The sequence below is a fragment of the Bubalus kerabau genome, chromosome 4 (assembly GCF_029407905.1).
Source record: "Bubalus kerabau isolate K-KA32 ecotype Philippines breed swamp buffalo chromosome 4, PCC_UOA_SB_1v2, whole genome shotgun sequence".
NCBI lineage: Eukaryota > Metazoa > Chordata > Mammalia > Artiodactyla > Bovidae > Bubalus > Bubalus kerabau.
This window is the reverse complement of record NC_073627.1, coordinates 76,528,193-76,543,917: the sequence shown is the minus strand read 5'-3', so window position 1 is coordinate 76,543,917 and position 15,725 is coordinate 76,528,193. Positions and strand designations below refer to the sequence as shown.

Genomic DNA, 15,725 nt, shown 5'->3' with positions numbered 1-15,725 from the left:
TGCGGGATCGCACCCTTGGGGCTCAGAGCTTGGGCACGGCGCCCCCAGGAGGGAAGAGCCTGAATTAACGTGCACGGCGAGCGCCCAGCTCCGCAGAAGTGGAGGGATGCTCCGCGCCCCAGGCTGGTGCCTACTCCCGAATCAAAACTCACAATTCCGCTGCCCGATTGAACGTTAGTTTTTCACGTGCGCCACTCCTCCGGCTCCATTTAAAAGCATCAGAAATAACGGGGTTGTAATGGAGAGGGATGTTGTGATAGAGAAGGAACACAGAAAGTGTGAAATAACCGCTTCCCAAACCACTACAGTGACCTGGTGATCCCATGGCAGACCTGCTAGGCTGCAGGAACAGAAACAGGTTCTTAGGAATGAACAGAGCATCCGTTTGGGAAATCATAAGGCCTCCCTGAGTCTTTGATTCCTGGACCTTAACTAAATGTTGTCCCCATCCACTTGAGACTCAGCCAAACCAGGTGGGCTTCATGAACATGGGACCCTGATGCCCCGTGCATTATTTGATGAGCTACTGTCCAAGTCTTGAAATTCTCAATTGTTTTTGAACAAGGGGCCCTGCGTTTTCCTTGTGCCCAGGGCCTCACAAATTATGCTGCTGATCCTATTTGCAAAGGCCTTCCTTCATCTCCACCAGCCCCAAGTTCCCTCTGCTGGCAGGAGGAAGCTTGCCAACAGACTCCCTGTGGCAGGGGGCTTTGATGGGGCTGAGGGGTGGGAGCCCTTTTGCCACCCCTGGCAGGGAGGGGACCGACCCAGAAGCCCCACAGGCATAGCGATTAATACTTCCTGGGGAAAAAACAGAGTCAGGAACTCTGATTCAGGATGTTTGAGCCCTAAGAAAAAGGTCTAGGGGCTTAAGGGTGGTTTTCGCCCTGGCTGGGGGAAGATGGGTGTGCAGGACAGGTGGGGACAGTTTGGTTCACTTGCCAACTGAAAACCGACAAGATCAGGGGCACAGAGGAGAGTCGTATGGCAAGGGGCTGAGTTTTCCTGCTCACAGCTTTCAACATACACCTTCAGACCCAGTCCCTGGTTGCCCAAGGTCCGGGGCAACTAGGACCCCACCGTTTTCGGGAAGGAACACAGAGGGAGCTTCTGCTGCTGCTGCTGCGTCGCTTCAGTCGTGTCCGACTCTGTGCGACCCCATAGATGGCAGCCCACAAGGCTCCCCCGTCCGGGGATTCTCCAGGCAAGAACACTGGAGTGGGTTGCCATTTCCTTCTCCAATGCATGAAAGTGAAAAGTGAAAGTGAAGTCGCTCAGTCGTGTCCCACTCTTCGCGACCCCATGGACTGCAGCCTACCAAGGCTCCTCCGTCCATGGGATTTTCCAGGCTTCTAGGCAAGTGAAAAACAGGGAGAAAGTGTATGCCGGGGCGGGAGTGGGGAGAGATGTAGCAAAAAATTCTGACGGAGCTCTCAGCTCCATCCTGAGGATCTGGGTGACCTTGGCCAGCTCGAAGATTTTAACCCCCACACCCCATCCTGGCTCCTCAGTTCTCAAGTTTCTTCCGTTTGGACAATGAGGAATCTGGAATGTATCATCTCTGAGGTCCCCTTCAATCTCACCAGGAGCAATGCCAAGTGTGAGAAGATCATCAGCCCAGAAGGAAGAAAAAAAAAAAAATCCAACCAGAATTTGCAACAGTATTTCTCCTCTGAGGCTTCACTTTATCTTCCTGAAAAAGTCTAATTATCAGTAACAGCTACATTTTCTATGGAGACTGCCACCTCTTTAGCATCCTATCAATGCCCCCAGGACAGATGGATTCTCTTTGAGTTCCCTCCTTGTAACTTTTCTGTTCTGTGACTCCCCAGCATCTGGTACATTAGGCACAAATCTGTAATAATTATATATTTTTTAAAATCAGACTTTGGAGGACAAGACAAGGATATCTGCCTTAGTCAGCTGAAGCAGGGGGAGGGAGGAGAAGAAGGGATTGGGAGAAAATAACATGATTCACAGCCTCAACTGTGGTCCTCTGGGAGCAATTACTTGATGACTCGAGCTTGCCACTAAGCACACAAGGCTTAGAAGATGAAACTTCAAGGGGAAAAGTGCACCGTAAATGCATCAACTAGATTTTAAATAGTCTAAATAGATCACGGAGACCAATCGGTGCAGCCCTCACCCAGTAGTTGACTCTTTCTTTTTAACTTTTATTGACACGTAGTAGCTTTTTTATAATGTTGTGTTAGTTTCAGGTATACAGCAAAGTGAATCAGTTATCAGATCAGATCAGTCGCTCGGTCATGTCCAACTCTTTGCGACCCCATGAATGTTTGAGCCCTAAGAAAAAGGTCTAGGGGCTTAAGGGTGGTTAAATCGCAGCACCCCAGGCCTCCCTGTCCATCAACATCTCCCGGAGTTCACTCAGACTCACATCCATCAAGTCAGTGATGCCATCCAGCCATCTCATCCTCTGTCGTCCCCTTCTCCTCCTGCCCCCAATCCCTCCCAGCATCAGAGTCTTTTCCAGTGAGTCAACTCTTTGCATGAGGTGGCCAAAGTACTGGAGTTTCAGCTTTAGCATCATTCCTTCCAAAGAAATCCCAGGGCTGATCTCCTTCAGAATGGACTGGTTGGATCTCCTTGCAGTCCAAGGGACTCTCAAGAGTCTTCTCCAAAAGCATCAATTCTTTGGCCCTCAGCCTTCTTCACAGTCCAACTCTCACATCCATACATGACCACAGGAAAAACCATAGCCTTGACTAGACGGACCTTTGTTGGCAAAGTAATGTCTCTGCTTTTGAATATGCTATCTAGGTTGGTCATAACTTTCCTTCCAAGGAGTAAGCGTCTTTTAATTTCATGGCTGCAGTCACCATCTGTAGTGATTTTGGAGCCCAGAAAAATAAAGTCTGACACTGTTTCCACTGTTTCCCCATCTACTTCCCATGAAGTGGTGGGACCGGATGCCATGATCTTCGTTTTCTGAATGTTGAGTTTTAAGCCAACTTTTTCACTCTCCACTTTCACTTTCATCAAGAGGCTTTTGAGTTCCTCTTCACTTTCTGCCATAAGGGTGGTGTCATCTGCATATCTGAGGTTCTTGATATTTCTCCCAGCAATCTTGATTCCAGCTTGTGTTTCTTCCAGTCCAGCGTTTCTCATGATATATTCTGCATATAAGTTAAATAAACAGGGTGACAATATACAGCCTTGATGTACTCCTTTTCCTATTTGGAACCAGTCTGTTGTTCCATGTCCAGTTCTAACTGTTGCTTCCTGACCTGCATACAAATTTCTCAAGAGGCAGATCAGGTGGTCTGGTATTCCCATCTCTTTCAGAATTGTCCACAGTTTCTTGTGATCCACACAGTCAAAGGCTTTGGCATAGTCAATAAAGCAGAAATAGATGTTTTTCTGGAACTCTCTTGCTTTTTCCATGATCCAGCAGATGTTGGCAATTTGATCTCTGGTTCCTCTGCCTTTTCTAAAACCAGCTTGAACATCAGGAAGTTCACGGTTCACATATTGCTGAAGCCTGGCTAGGAGAATTTTGAGCATTACTTTACTAGAGTGTGAGATGAGTGCAATTGTGCGGTAGTTTGAGTATTCTTTGGCATTGCCTTTCTTTGGGATTGGAATGAAAACTGACCTTTTCCAGTCCTGTGGCCACTGCTGAGTTTTCCAGATTTGCTGGCATATTGAGTGCAGCACTTTCACAGCATCATCTTTCAGGATTTGGAATAGCTCAACTGGAATTCCATCACCTCCACTAGCTTTGTTCGTAGTGATGCTTTCTAAGGCCCACTTGACTTCATCCACTCTTTTACATTCTTTACCCATATAGGTCATTACTGACTATTGAACAGAGCTCCTTGTGCTATACAGTGGGTCCTTATTAGTTACCGAGTTTATATATAATGCTGTGTATATGTCAATCCCAGTCTCCCAATTTTGATCCCTCCCCTTCCCTTACCTCTTGGCAGCTGTAAGTTTGTTTTCTACATCTGTATTTCAGTTTCTGTTTTGTAAATGCATTCATTTATACTTTTTATATTTATTTTATAGTTTTTTTTTAACTGAATGTGTTACCATATTGCTTTTATGTTTTGAGTTTTGGCCACAACTCATATGGCGTCTTAGGTCCCCAACCAGGGATTGAACCTTTACCCCCTACATTGGAAGGCAAAGTCTTAACCACCAGACCTTCAGGGAAGTCCCCTTATACCTTTTTTTTTTAGATTCCACTACTTGATTCTCAACTGCCCCCAACTACCACCCCACTGCCACGTTCCCATCAGGTGGTCACCCTGGCCTCTGTTTGGATGCCCCTAATAACTGAGCACTCATTACCTCCATGCATGAAATCATCTAGAAAACTGTCCACAGAGTTAGTTGTCTGTACAGCTTGTTGAAGTCAGAGTCGGGCTCCTGGAAGGGACAATCTCAGACCCAGGTCTGTCATCTGGAGACACACAGAGAAAACCCAATCCATCTCCCCACTGCTAGTAGCCCTTCGGCTCTTTGAAGGGCTATTTCAAGGGCTATTTCATTTCTCCCAGCATTTCCCAGGCTTGTCACTGCCTGCTCTGTCACTGTTTGCAAATTCTTCCCCAACCCTTTGGCCTTCTGCACCTTGCCTCTCTTGAGCTCTGGGCCTGCCAATACAGGTGAGGACTGACCACAGGCCAGAGCAGGACTACCTGCTCTCTTGCACAAACACTCAAGATAAGCTTTTATTCAGCTGCTGAGTCACTTGGCTGATTCATATAGAATTGATCTTTTTTTGGCAGACGCTGCTGTTTAGTCATTTTTCTCCCATTACAGACTTAGGCGGTTGGGTTTGGGGTTTGGGGCTTGATTTTTTTTCTTGGAGTGGGGGAACCATGGGGAGAAGGCAGGAAGAAAGTAAAGAACTTTACGTTTAGCTGTTCATCTCTTTCTGCTTTACCTACCATTTGTCCCCTGTTCGGTGGTATCTTTGTTATGCACCCACCCCACCACCACCATCATGGTCCAGCTCTGTGCCAGCAGCTTAACTACCGCTGATGTAAGTGGAGCAAGCTATAAAAGGATGAAAGCAGTAAATACTCCATGGCCTATAATTAAGAGTCACCCTCCAGGCTCCAATTATAATTTGGGTGTATTCAGTCATAAAAAAAATAATGGGTAATAAAATCATAAGTGATAAAATCAGCCTAGAGCTGATGCTGCTTTCAGGGCTTCCCTAAGTCTGGAAAATTCGGCTCCATCCACTGTGTTTCCCTTATTTTCCCAAATAGGATCTCTTTGGGAAAAGATCTGATGCTAGTCTCTCTTGAGTTGCTTATCATGGACCTGCTGCTGCTGCTAAGTCACCTCATTCATGTCCGACTCTGTGCGACCCCAGAGACGGCAGCCCACCAGGCTCCCCTGTCCCTAGGATTCTCTAGGCAAGAACACTGGAGTGGGTTGCCATTTCCTTCTCCAATGCATGAAAGTGAAAAGTCAAAGTGAAGTCACTCAGTTGTGTCCAACTCTTAGCGACCCCATGGACTGCAGCCCACCAGGCTCCTCGGCCCATGGGATTTTCCAGGCAAGAGTACTGGAGTGGGGTGCCATTGCCTTCTCTGATCATGGACCTATACATAGGCAAATATTACTTAAACTGTCTTCACTGTTAATCCTTCATTGGTATAAGAGATTCTGAAATTGGGACTGTAGGGTAAAAGAGAATGTGTCATCTTAATGTTAACATATACAGGCTGGTGGTAGCAGCAACTCTCACTGTCTCTGAGAAAACCCAATTCCCTCGTGACCATCAGTCTGGATGCAGTCATCCTTTTGAACATTTGCCACTCTGGTGGGTGAAACTGACATTTTGCTCTCTTACTCTCTTTGTGTGTTCATTGTTTCCAGCTATTCCTTTTAAAATAAAGTTTCCTTTTCTGTGACTTGCTTATTCATATTTTTTGTTTGTTTTGTTGGGCTAGGCATCCTTTTTTAAGTTGAAGTATAGTTGATTTACAGTGCACCCCTTTTTCTAACAATGTATAGGAGCTCTTTAAATAAATGATGTCATCCTCTGTGTATTGCAGATGTTTTTACCAAGCTCTCATGTCTTTTACCTTTCATAAGGGAGGTTCTTTACATTTTTTTGTAGTGAAATTTCCTTATCTTTCCTTTATAGTTTCTAGGTCTTCTGTCTTGCTTAAGAATGTCTTCTGCTTACTAAAATATAGACAGTAAAAAATACTGTATCACCATGTTATACACCTGAAGCTAATATTATTGACTTAAATATAAAGTCAACTATACTTCAATAAAAATAAAAATCATTAGGTAGATGTCTATTATGTATTACATGCCCAAATATTGCATGGTATAGATTGGGTATAGTTAGATATAGATAGATAAATATCAGATAGATATTAATAGATAGATATAGAATTGGAGACAGGTAATATAGATGATAGATACAATAGATGATAAACAGAAAATAAATAAATAAATAGACATAGAGAGATGATGGACTTCAAGGTGGCGCTAGAGGTAAAGAAACTGCCTGCCAATGCAGGAGACATAAGAGACACGGGTTTGATCCTTGGGTTGAGAAACCCCCTGGAGAAGGGAATGGTAATGAAAGGTTGTTGCTGAACCACGAAAAGATGCTGGGATTCTTGGCCTCTGGAGGAGAAGAATTCAATCTGGGGCCAGAGACGAGACTTGATCGCTCAGAGTTTTAGTGTAATAAAGTTTTATTAAAGCATAAAGGACATAGAGAAAGCTTCTGACATAGGCATCAGAAGGGGGCAGAAAGAGCACCTCCCGAGTTACAGCAGCTTTAAAGGCGGAGTCACTGTCATTCTGAAGGCTCCGTGGCAGCCCAAACCTGGGGATAATTTCATGGATTAAAATCTTTATAACCTCCTTAGCCTGTTCACTACGACAGGGAAAAGCCTCAATCCATCCAGTAAAAGTATCCACCCAGACTTGTCAGCAAGAATACCCATTAGCTTTCGGCATATGAGTAAAATCAATTTCCCAGTCCTCTGCAGGATACTTTCCACTTAGTTGTAATCCAGATTTTGCTAGCTTTTCAGTCTTTGGGTTATTTTTCTGACAAACCTCACACCTTTTGATAATGTTCTTTAAAGTTTTCATTACATTTTTACCTTCAAACAAACGAGAAGCCATCGGGTAAGTACTCTCTGCACCCAAATGAAAACTCTGGTGTAAACCTTTAAGAATTTTCCACTGAGCATTTTCAGGAATTATTAGTCGTCCATCCTCGGACTGTGACCACCCTTTGTCAGTAATCTTTGCTCCTCTTTTCACGTATTTTTCTAATTCGTCCTCAATATACTGTGGTTTTCCCTCTTCCACAGGACCTGTCCAGATCAAAGGCGTCTGCAGTGAAGGGGTTTCGTAAAGTGCCACTTTTCTGGCTTGACAGTCAGCCAACTGATTACCTTCGGCTACTTTACTCCCAACCCTGCTGTGCCCTTTGCAATGCACAACTGCTACTGCTTTAGGACAATATATAGCAGTTAAAAGTTTCTCGATCTCTCTGAAATGTGTAATAGGTTCTCCTGTTGTTGTTCTAAACTGTCTTTCTTTCCATATTGTAGCATGAGCATGTAAAGTCAAATAAACATACTTAGAATCTGTGTAGATACTTACCCACTGCCCTTTTCTTAACTCTAGAGCTCGGGTCAGGGCCACAAGCTCTGCTAACTGAGCACTGGTTCCCTGGGGGAGAGATTTTGCTTCTAAAATCTGTTCAGCAGTCACCACGGCATAACCTGCTTTATGCTTTCCATCCTGAACAAAAGCACTGCCATCTGTAAATATTTCCATGTCAGGATTGTCTAATGGGGTATCCATTAGACCTTCCCAAGCTGCATAGTTTAAAGTTAGAAATTGGGAACAATCGTGATCAGATGTTTCATTTTCCTTCTCAGGAAGGAAAGTGGCAGGATTTAAATTTCCACAAACTTTAAGCTTAGTTACTGGTCCTTCTAACAACAACAACTGATATTTAAGAAGCCTACTGTCTGCCATCCAAATATTAACCTTAGAATTTAAGATTCCGCTCACATCATAGGAAGTCAGTACAGTAAGGTTTTATCCATTAAATATTTTTAAAGCTTCAGGTGCTAATAAAGCCGCTGCCCCAATTACTCTTAAGCAGTAGGGCCACCCACGTGAAATTACAACTAATTCTCTTCTTAGATAAGCAATAGGTTGCAGTTGAGGCCCTCGGAGTTGTATCAAAACTCCCAAGGCCATACCTTATCTTTCAGTGACAAACAAATTAAATTCTGACCCTGTGGGTAAGCTCAGAGTGGGAGCTTGCAGGAGAGCAATCTGAAGAACCTTAAAAGCCTTTTGAGTATCTGGAGACCAAACCAGTTTGTCGGTTTGGGCCTGCTGAGTTTCAGCTGTAAGTTTATATAAAGTCTGGGAAAGTTCCCCATTATCTGGAATCCAAATGGGACAGTAGCCTGTAACTCCCCCAAATCCTCTCAATTGTTTTAAAGTCATAGGTATGGGATAATTTCAGTTCAGTCGCTCAGTCATGTCCAACTCTTTGCAACCCCATGAATCGCAGCACGCCAGGCCTCCCTGTCCATCACCAACTCCCAGAGTTCACCCAGACTCACGTCCATCAAATCAATGATGCCATCCAGCCATCTCATCCTCTGTTGTCCCCTTCTCCTCCTGCCCCCAATCCCTCCCAGCATCAGAGTCTTTTCCAGTGAGTCAACTCTTCGCATGAGGTGGCCAAAGTACTGGACTTTCAGCTTTAGCATCATTCCTTCCAAAGAAATCCCAGGGCTGATCTCCTTCAGGATGGGCTGGTTGGATCTCCTTGCAGTCCAAGGGACTCTCAGGAGTCTTCTCCAACACCACAGTTCAAAAGCATCAGTTCTTCGGCGCTCAGCCTTCTTCACAGTCCAACTCTCACATACATACATGACCACAGGAAAAACCACAGCCTTGACTAGACGAACCATTGTTGGCAAAGTAATGTCTCTGCTTTTGAATATGCTATCTACGTTGGTCATGACGTTCCTTCCAAGGAGTAAGCATCTTTTAATTTCATGGCTGCAGTCACCATCTGTAGTGATTTTGGAGCCCCCCAAAATAAAGTCTGACACTGTTTCCACTGTTTCCCCATCTACTTCCCATGAAGTGATGGGACCAGATGCCATGATCTTCGTTTTCTGAATGTTGAGCTTTAAGCCAACTTTTTCACTCTCCCCTTTCACTTTCATCAACAGGATTTTAGTTCCTCTTCACTTTCTGACGTAAGGGTGGTGTCATCTGCATATCTGAGGTTCTTGATATTTCTCCTGGCAATCTTGATTCCAGCTTGTGTTTCTTCCAGTCCAGTGTTTCTCATGATGTACTCTGCATAGAAGCTAAATAAGCAGAGTGACAATATACAGCCTTGACGTACTCCTTTTCCTATTTGGAACCAGTCTGTTGTTCCATGTCCAGTTCTAACTGTTGCTTCCTGACCTGCATATAGGTTTCTCAAGAGGCAGGTCAGGTGGTCTGGTATTCCCATCTCTTGAAGAATTTTCCACAGTTTATTGTGATCCACACAGTCAAAGGCTTTGGCATAGTCAATAAAGCAGAAATAGATGTTTTTCTGGATCTCTCTTGCTTTTTTGATGATCCAGTGGATGTTGGCAATTTGATCTCTGGTTCCTCTGCCTTTTCTAAAACCAGCTTGAACATCTGGAAGTTCACAGTTCACATATTGCTGAAGCCTGGCTTGGAGAATTTTGGGCATCACTTTGCTAGCGTGTGAGATGAGTGCAATTGTGCAGTAGTTTGAGCATTCTTTGGCATTGCCTTTCTTTGGGATTGGAGTGAAAACTGACCTTTTCCAGTCCTGTGGCCACTGCTGAGTTTTCCAAATTTGCTGGCATATTGAGTGCAGCACTTTCACAGCATCATCTTTCAGGATTTGGAATAGCTCAACTGGAATTCCATCACCTCCACTAGCTTTGTTTGTAGTGATGCTTTCTAAGGCCCACTTGACTTCACATTCCAGGATGTCTGGCTCTAGGTCAGTGATCACACCATTGTGATTATCTAGGTCATGAAGATCTTTTTTTGTACTGTTCTTCTGTGTATTCTTGCCACCTCTTCTTAACATCTTCTGCTTCTGCTAGGTCCATGCCATTTCTGTCCTTTATCAAGCCCATCTTTGCATGAAATGTTCCCTTCGTATCTCTAATTTTCTTGAAGAGATCTCTAGTCTTTCCTATTCTGTTGTTTTCCTCTATTTCTTTGCATTGATCGCTGAGGAAAGCTTTCTTATCTCTCCTTGCTATTCTTTGGAACTCTGCATTCAGATGCTTATATCTTTCCTTTTCTCCTTTGCTTTTCACTTCTCTTCTTTTCACAGGTATTTGTAAGGCCTCCTCAGACAGCCATTTTGCTTTTTTGCATTTCTTTTCCAGGGGGATGGTCTTGATCCCTGTCTCCTGTACAGTGTCATGAACCTGTGTCATGTAGAGGAAAAAAAAGTTTGTCCTTTCTTCCTCCTTGAGAATTCCAGACCCCTCTCTCCTTGGGGACCCCTAGACCTCTTATCAACCTCCCTAGGAAATGACTCTCTCAGTAACTCACTCCAGTATTCTTGCCTGGAGAATCCCACGGACAAAGGATCCTGGTCGGTTATAGTCCATGGAGTCACAAAAGAGTCAGACAACACTTAGTGAATAAGCACAGCACATGTAGCATAGAGAGGTGATAGATGATAGATATAATAGACAAAAGGGCTTCCCTGGTAGCTCAGCTGGTAAAGAATCTGCCTGCAATGCAGGAGAGCTGGGTTTGACCCCTGGGTTGGAAAGATTCCCTAGAGAAGGGAAAATCTACCCTCTCCAGTATTCTGGCCTGGAGAACTCCATGGACTGTGTAGTCCATGGGGTCACAAAGAGTCAGACAGAACTGAGCAACTTTCACTTTCACATGATAGATAGATGATAAACAGAAATGGATAGATAGATTAGGCCTTATCCTCAATGGAATGGTAACGTGATAGAGTAATGCTTCTCTAGACAAGTCTTCACTCAAGAATGTTGATAGATTCCCATCCACCCTCCTCCAGGAATTTTGTTTATTACTTTAAATGGAGGCCAGTAGGAAAATGGGTTTTACATTTTCCTTTATGACCAATGTTGCTTGAACCCTGTTCTGAAATTAACTGGATTAACCCTCTCATCTTTTCAAGAATATTTTGCTACTGTGCAGTGTGGGTGGTACCGTTGTAAGGGACTTTCTTGGCAAACAAACAGGAGCATGGAATCTCAGCCACTGGACCACTAGGGAAGTGTCCAGCCCACACTAGATTGTGATGTGAGAAATAAATTTTTGTCCTGTTAAGACAGTAGGTTGTTGTTACATCAGGGAATGTTACTCACACCAACTAATATAAGGAGAGGGAATGTCTATATTCAGAAAACAGCCTTTCCTATTTGGTATATTGAAAAAGGAGTCAAAGAAGTTTAGAAGGAGAACTGGAAGTAAGTAAACTAGGGAAGAAGAGCATTTCAAGAAAGAGCTGCTTTGTGAGGATTTGTGATGGTTAATTTTCTGTGTCAACTTGGCCAGGCTGTGATACAAGATATTTAGTCAGTCATTATTCTAGTTGCTTCTAGATGTGAAAATGTACTTCAAATGAGATTAACATTTCAATTAATCAAGCAGAATACCATCTATTGCATGGCAGTTAGTTCAGTTCAGTTCAATCTCTCAGTCGTGTGCGACTCTTTGCGACCCCATGAATCGCAGCACCCCAGGCCTCCCTGTCCATCACCAACTCCCGCAGTTCACTCAGACTCACGTCCATCGAGTCAGTGATGCCATCCAGCCATCTCATCCTCTGGTGTCCCCTTCTCCTCCTGCCCCCAATCCCTCCCAGCATCAGAGTCTTTTCCAATGAGTCAACTCTTCCCATGAGGTGGCCAAAGTACTGGAGTTTCAGCTTTAGCATCATTCCTTCCAAAGAAATCCCAGGACTGATCTCCTTTAGAATCGACTGGTTGGATCTCCTTGCAGTCCAAGGGACTCTCAAGACTCTTCTCCAACACCACTCAAAAGCATCAATCCTTCAAAAGCATCAATCCTTCAGCGCTCAGCCTTCTTCACAGTCCAACTCTCACATACATACATGACCACAGGAAAAACCATAGCCTTGACTAGATGGACCTTTGTTGGCAAAGTAATGTCTCTGCTTTTGAATATGCTACCTAGGTTGGACATAACTTTCCTTCCAAGGAGTAAGCATCTTTTCATTTCATGGCTGCAGTCACCATCTGTAGTGATTTTGGAGCCCAGAAAAATAAAGTCTGACACTGTTTCCACTGTTTCCCCATCTACTTCCCATGAAGTGATGGGACCAGATGCCATGATCTTCGTTTTCTGAATGTTGAGCTCTAAGCCAACTTTTTCACTCTCCACTTTCACTTTCATCAAGAGGCTTTTGAGTTCCTCTTCACTTTCTGCCATAAGGGTGATGTCATCTGCATGTCTGAGGTTCTTGATATTTCTCCTGGCAATCTTGATTCCAGCTTGTGTTTCTTCCAGTCCAGTGTTTCTCATGATGTACTCTGCATAGAAGTTAAATAAGCAGGGTGACAATATACAGCCTTGACGAACTCCTTTTCCTATTTGGAACCAGTCTGTTGTTCCATGTCCAGTTCTAACTGTTGCTTCCTGACCTGCATACAGATTTCTCAAGAGGCAGGTCAGGTGGTCTGGTATTCTCATCTCTTGAAGAATTTTCCACAGTGTATTGTGATCCACACAGTCAAAGGCTTTGGCATAGTCAATAAAGCAGAAATAGATGTTTTTCTGGAACTCTCTTACTTTTTCCATGATCCAGTGGATGTTGGCAATTTGATTGCATGGCAGGTCTTGTTTAATCAGTTGAAGGCTTCAAGAGGAAAAAAGTCTGACCTTTCCCACAAATGACGGAATTCTGCCAGCAGACTGCCTTTGGACTTGACTGCAACATCGACTCTTCCCTGGGTCTCCAGCATGCCAGCTGTTGGTTCCATGTCCCTGAAGCACCCTGACTACTACAGTGTTATTCCACAAAATGGTGAAGAAGAAAAAGATTTTGAAAAGGCTATTCTATTTGGCAACCAGAAGGAGGGGAGCAATTTCAGTGAGCACTGAGGGCTGAAGCTCTATTTTAAGAAGGAGAAGTGGAAGCAAAATCCTAATGCTGAGAGGAGCGTGGGTAGGGGAGGAAGGGGTCAAAGGCATTAGTGGAGAATTGAGTTTTAGGAGAAAGAATTTTTTTGGTTTGTTTGATTTTGTTCTTTTTTGATTTTTCTTGAAGCAGAAAATAGAAAGGAAAGTGTTTGGGGAGCTCCCTGGAAGGCTTTATTCCAAGCAAATCACAACATTGCTCAAGAACTGAGGTGAAACAACCCAAGTTCCCATCAACAGACGACTGACTTAAGGAGATATTCAGCTCAGTCGCTCAGTTGTGTCTGATTCTTTGCGACCCCATGGACTGCAGCACGCCAGGCTTCCCTGTCCATCACCAACTCCCGGAGCTTACTCAAACTCATGTCCATCGAGTCAGTGATGCCATCCAACCTTCTCATCCTCTGTCATCCCCTTCTTCTCCTGTCTTCAATCTTTCCCAGCATCAGGGTCTTTTCTAATGAGTCAGTTTTTCAAATCAGGTGGCCAAAGTATTGGAGCTTCTGTTTCAGCCTCAGTCCTTCCAATGAACATTCAGGACTGATTGCCTCTATGATTGAAGGAGATGTTAAGCTGATCTTATAACTTAGACATAAAAAATGAAAGAACGCCTTTTGCAGCAACCAATGAATGGACCTAGAGAGTATTATCTTTACTTAAGTAAGTCAGATAGAGAAAGACAAACCTGATATGATATCATGTATGCTGCTGCTGCTCAGGCACATCTGACCTCTTTCTCCCTCCTTCCCTCTCTGAACTACTCTGGTACTTTAGCCAGTGGGTCTCCAGCTCTTTCCTACTGCTCCACAGTGCTGGACTCCTCTTGCCAGAGTCCTTTTGGAGCAGGAGTTCATCCTCTGAACCTCTTCAGGGCTGGGTCCAGCTCTGCTCAGCCAGGCCCCATCTATAGTCACACACCGGCATGTTTCATTTCTCTGAGGCTGCTTCTGCATTACCGTAGCAACACCACAGGATACATACACCCTCTGATCCCAAGGGGGCAAGGAAGTGTGGGAGAGGGCACTCTTGCATACAGAGTTAGGACCTTTTCTCACCAGACATCTTGGATCTAGCCAACTAAAGAAAGCATGGAGAAAGCCAAGGGCCATTTTTCTGTTCTTTCTTTTAACAAATATTTGGGTAGCTTCTGTGAGGGGCAGGATGGTGCACCCTGGGGCAAAGGACAAAGATGCTGGATTCAGCAGCTTCCCTGGGTTCAGATCCTGACATCTCCACTTAGAGCGACCTAATGCAATATCTATCCTCTGAGAAATGAGGACCATCATAGTACTTATCTCCTAGGACTGCTATGAGGATTAAACTCATTAATATACAGGTAAACCACCTAAAGGACCCTTTGGGGTGTCTATCTCCCTGGTGTTTACAAAGTGCTCTCCTGATCCATGCCGTAGTGTAGAAGACTGCGGTTCATGTGGCAGACTTGGAATCCAGATTTAAAGCCCCAGGAGAACATCATGACTACTACTAGGTAGGCAAAACCCTCTCTGAACCTCGGTCACTTCACCTGTAAAATGGGCAGCAGGTTCTTGGCTCCCTTTCTCAAGGTCATGGTGAAGTTCAGCTGAAATCATGGAGAGGATGCACTGCCTGAACTGAAACTTGCCTTTGGGAAGTGGAAGAGATTAGAGAGAGCTGAGCATCCCCCTTTCTGATTGGCTCAGATTTGTGAATGGTGGAGGGGGCGGGGCTGGGTTGCAAATAGACAGTCCTTGGCCCCTTCTCAGTTCCTAGGCTTAGGAGAAAGTTTCCCTGCCCCTTTGGCCTGACCTACTTTACTCCAACCTCAGGAGGAGGAAATGGCAACCCACTCCAGTATTCTTGCCTGGAGAATCCCATGGACAGAGGAGCCTGGGAGGCTATAGTCCATGGGGTCGCAAAGAGTCAGACACGACTGAGCATACACGCACTTTTTACTCCAAGGGCCAAATGGGGGTGGGCGTGGAGGTGTGAAGATGGAGACAACGAAAAAGGGCAGGCCAGGTGGTCTGCAGCCTATAGTGGGTCTCCCCCTGCCCCATCCAACCACCGTGCTTGTCCCATCTCCACGTTCCTCACACCTCAGCACCTTTATTTATTAAACTGTTATCTTTCCTCACACCACACAACCACAGGGAGACCTGGACGGTGTGGCATGTTCCCCACACTCCCAGAGTTTGGGGCAGGACCTGGCCCATGGCTGGTACTCAGTAAGTGTCCCATCAGAGAGGATGACTTGTGAGGCTCCCGGAGGAGGGACTCTGGGGAGATCACCGCTCCTTGCCCCTGGCCCATTACCCTCAGACATCATCACTGTTCACACCAGAGGCCCCTCCAGGAACAAAATCACAGACGTTGGGAGGGCTCAGGGCCCAGTATTCTCTTGCAGAAAACCACATGGAATGGCCACCCAAAGTCACTCACCCAGAGTGGCAGAGCTGGCGTGACCAACCCTCCTGGTCTGCCCCCGCCGGGACTGAGGGGCTCTCCGGGATGCGGGACTTTCAGAGCTTAAAGGGGGACAGTCCCAGACAATGTGGGGT

At 45.0% G+C, this 15,725-nt stretch overlaps 1 protein-coding gene across 1 annotated transcript in view; it reads left to right on the top strand.

Annotated features, from left to right (window-relative positions):
• Positions 1–15,725, top strand: part of ESCO2 (establishment of sister chromatid cohesion N-acetyltransferase 2) — a 188,122-nt gene that overhangs the window by 6,429 nt on the left and 165,968 nt on the right. The window lies entirely within an intron of this gene.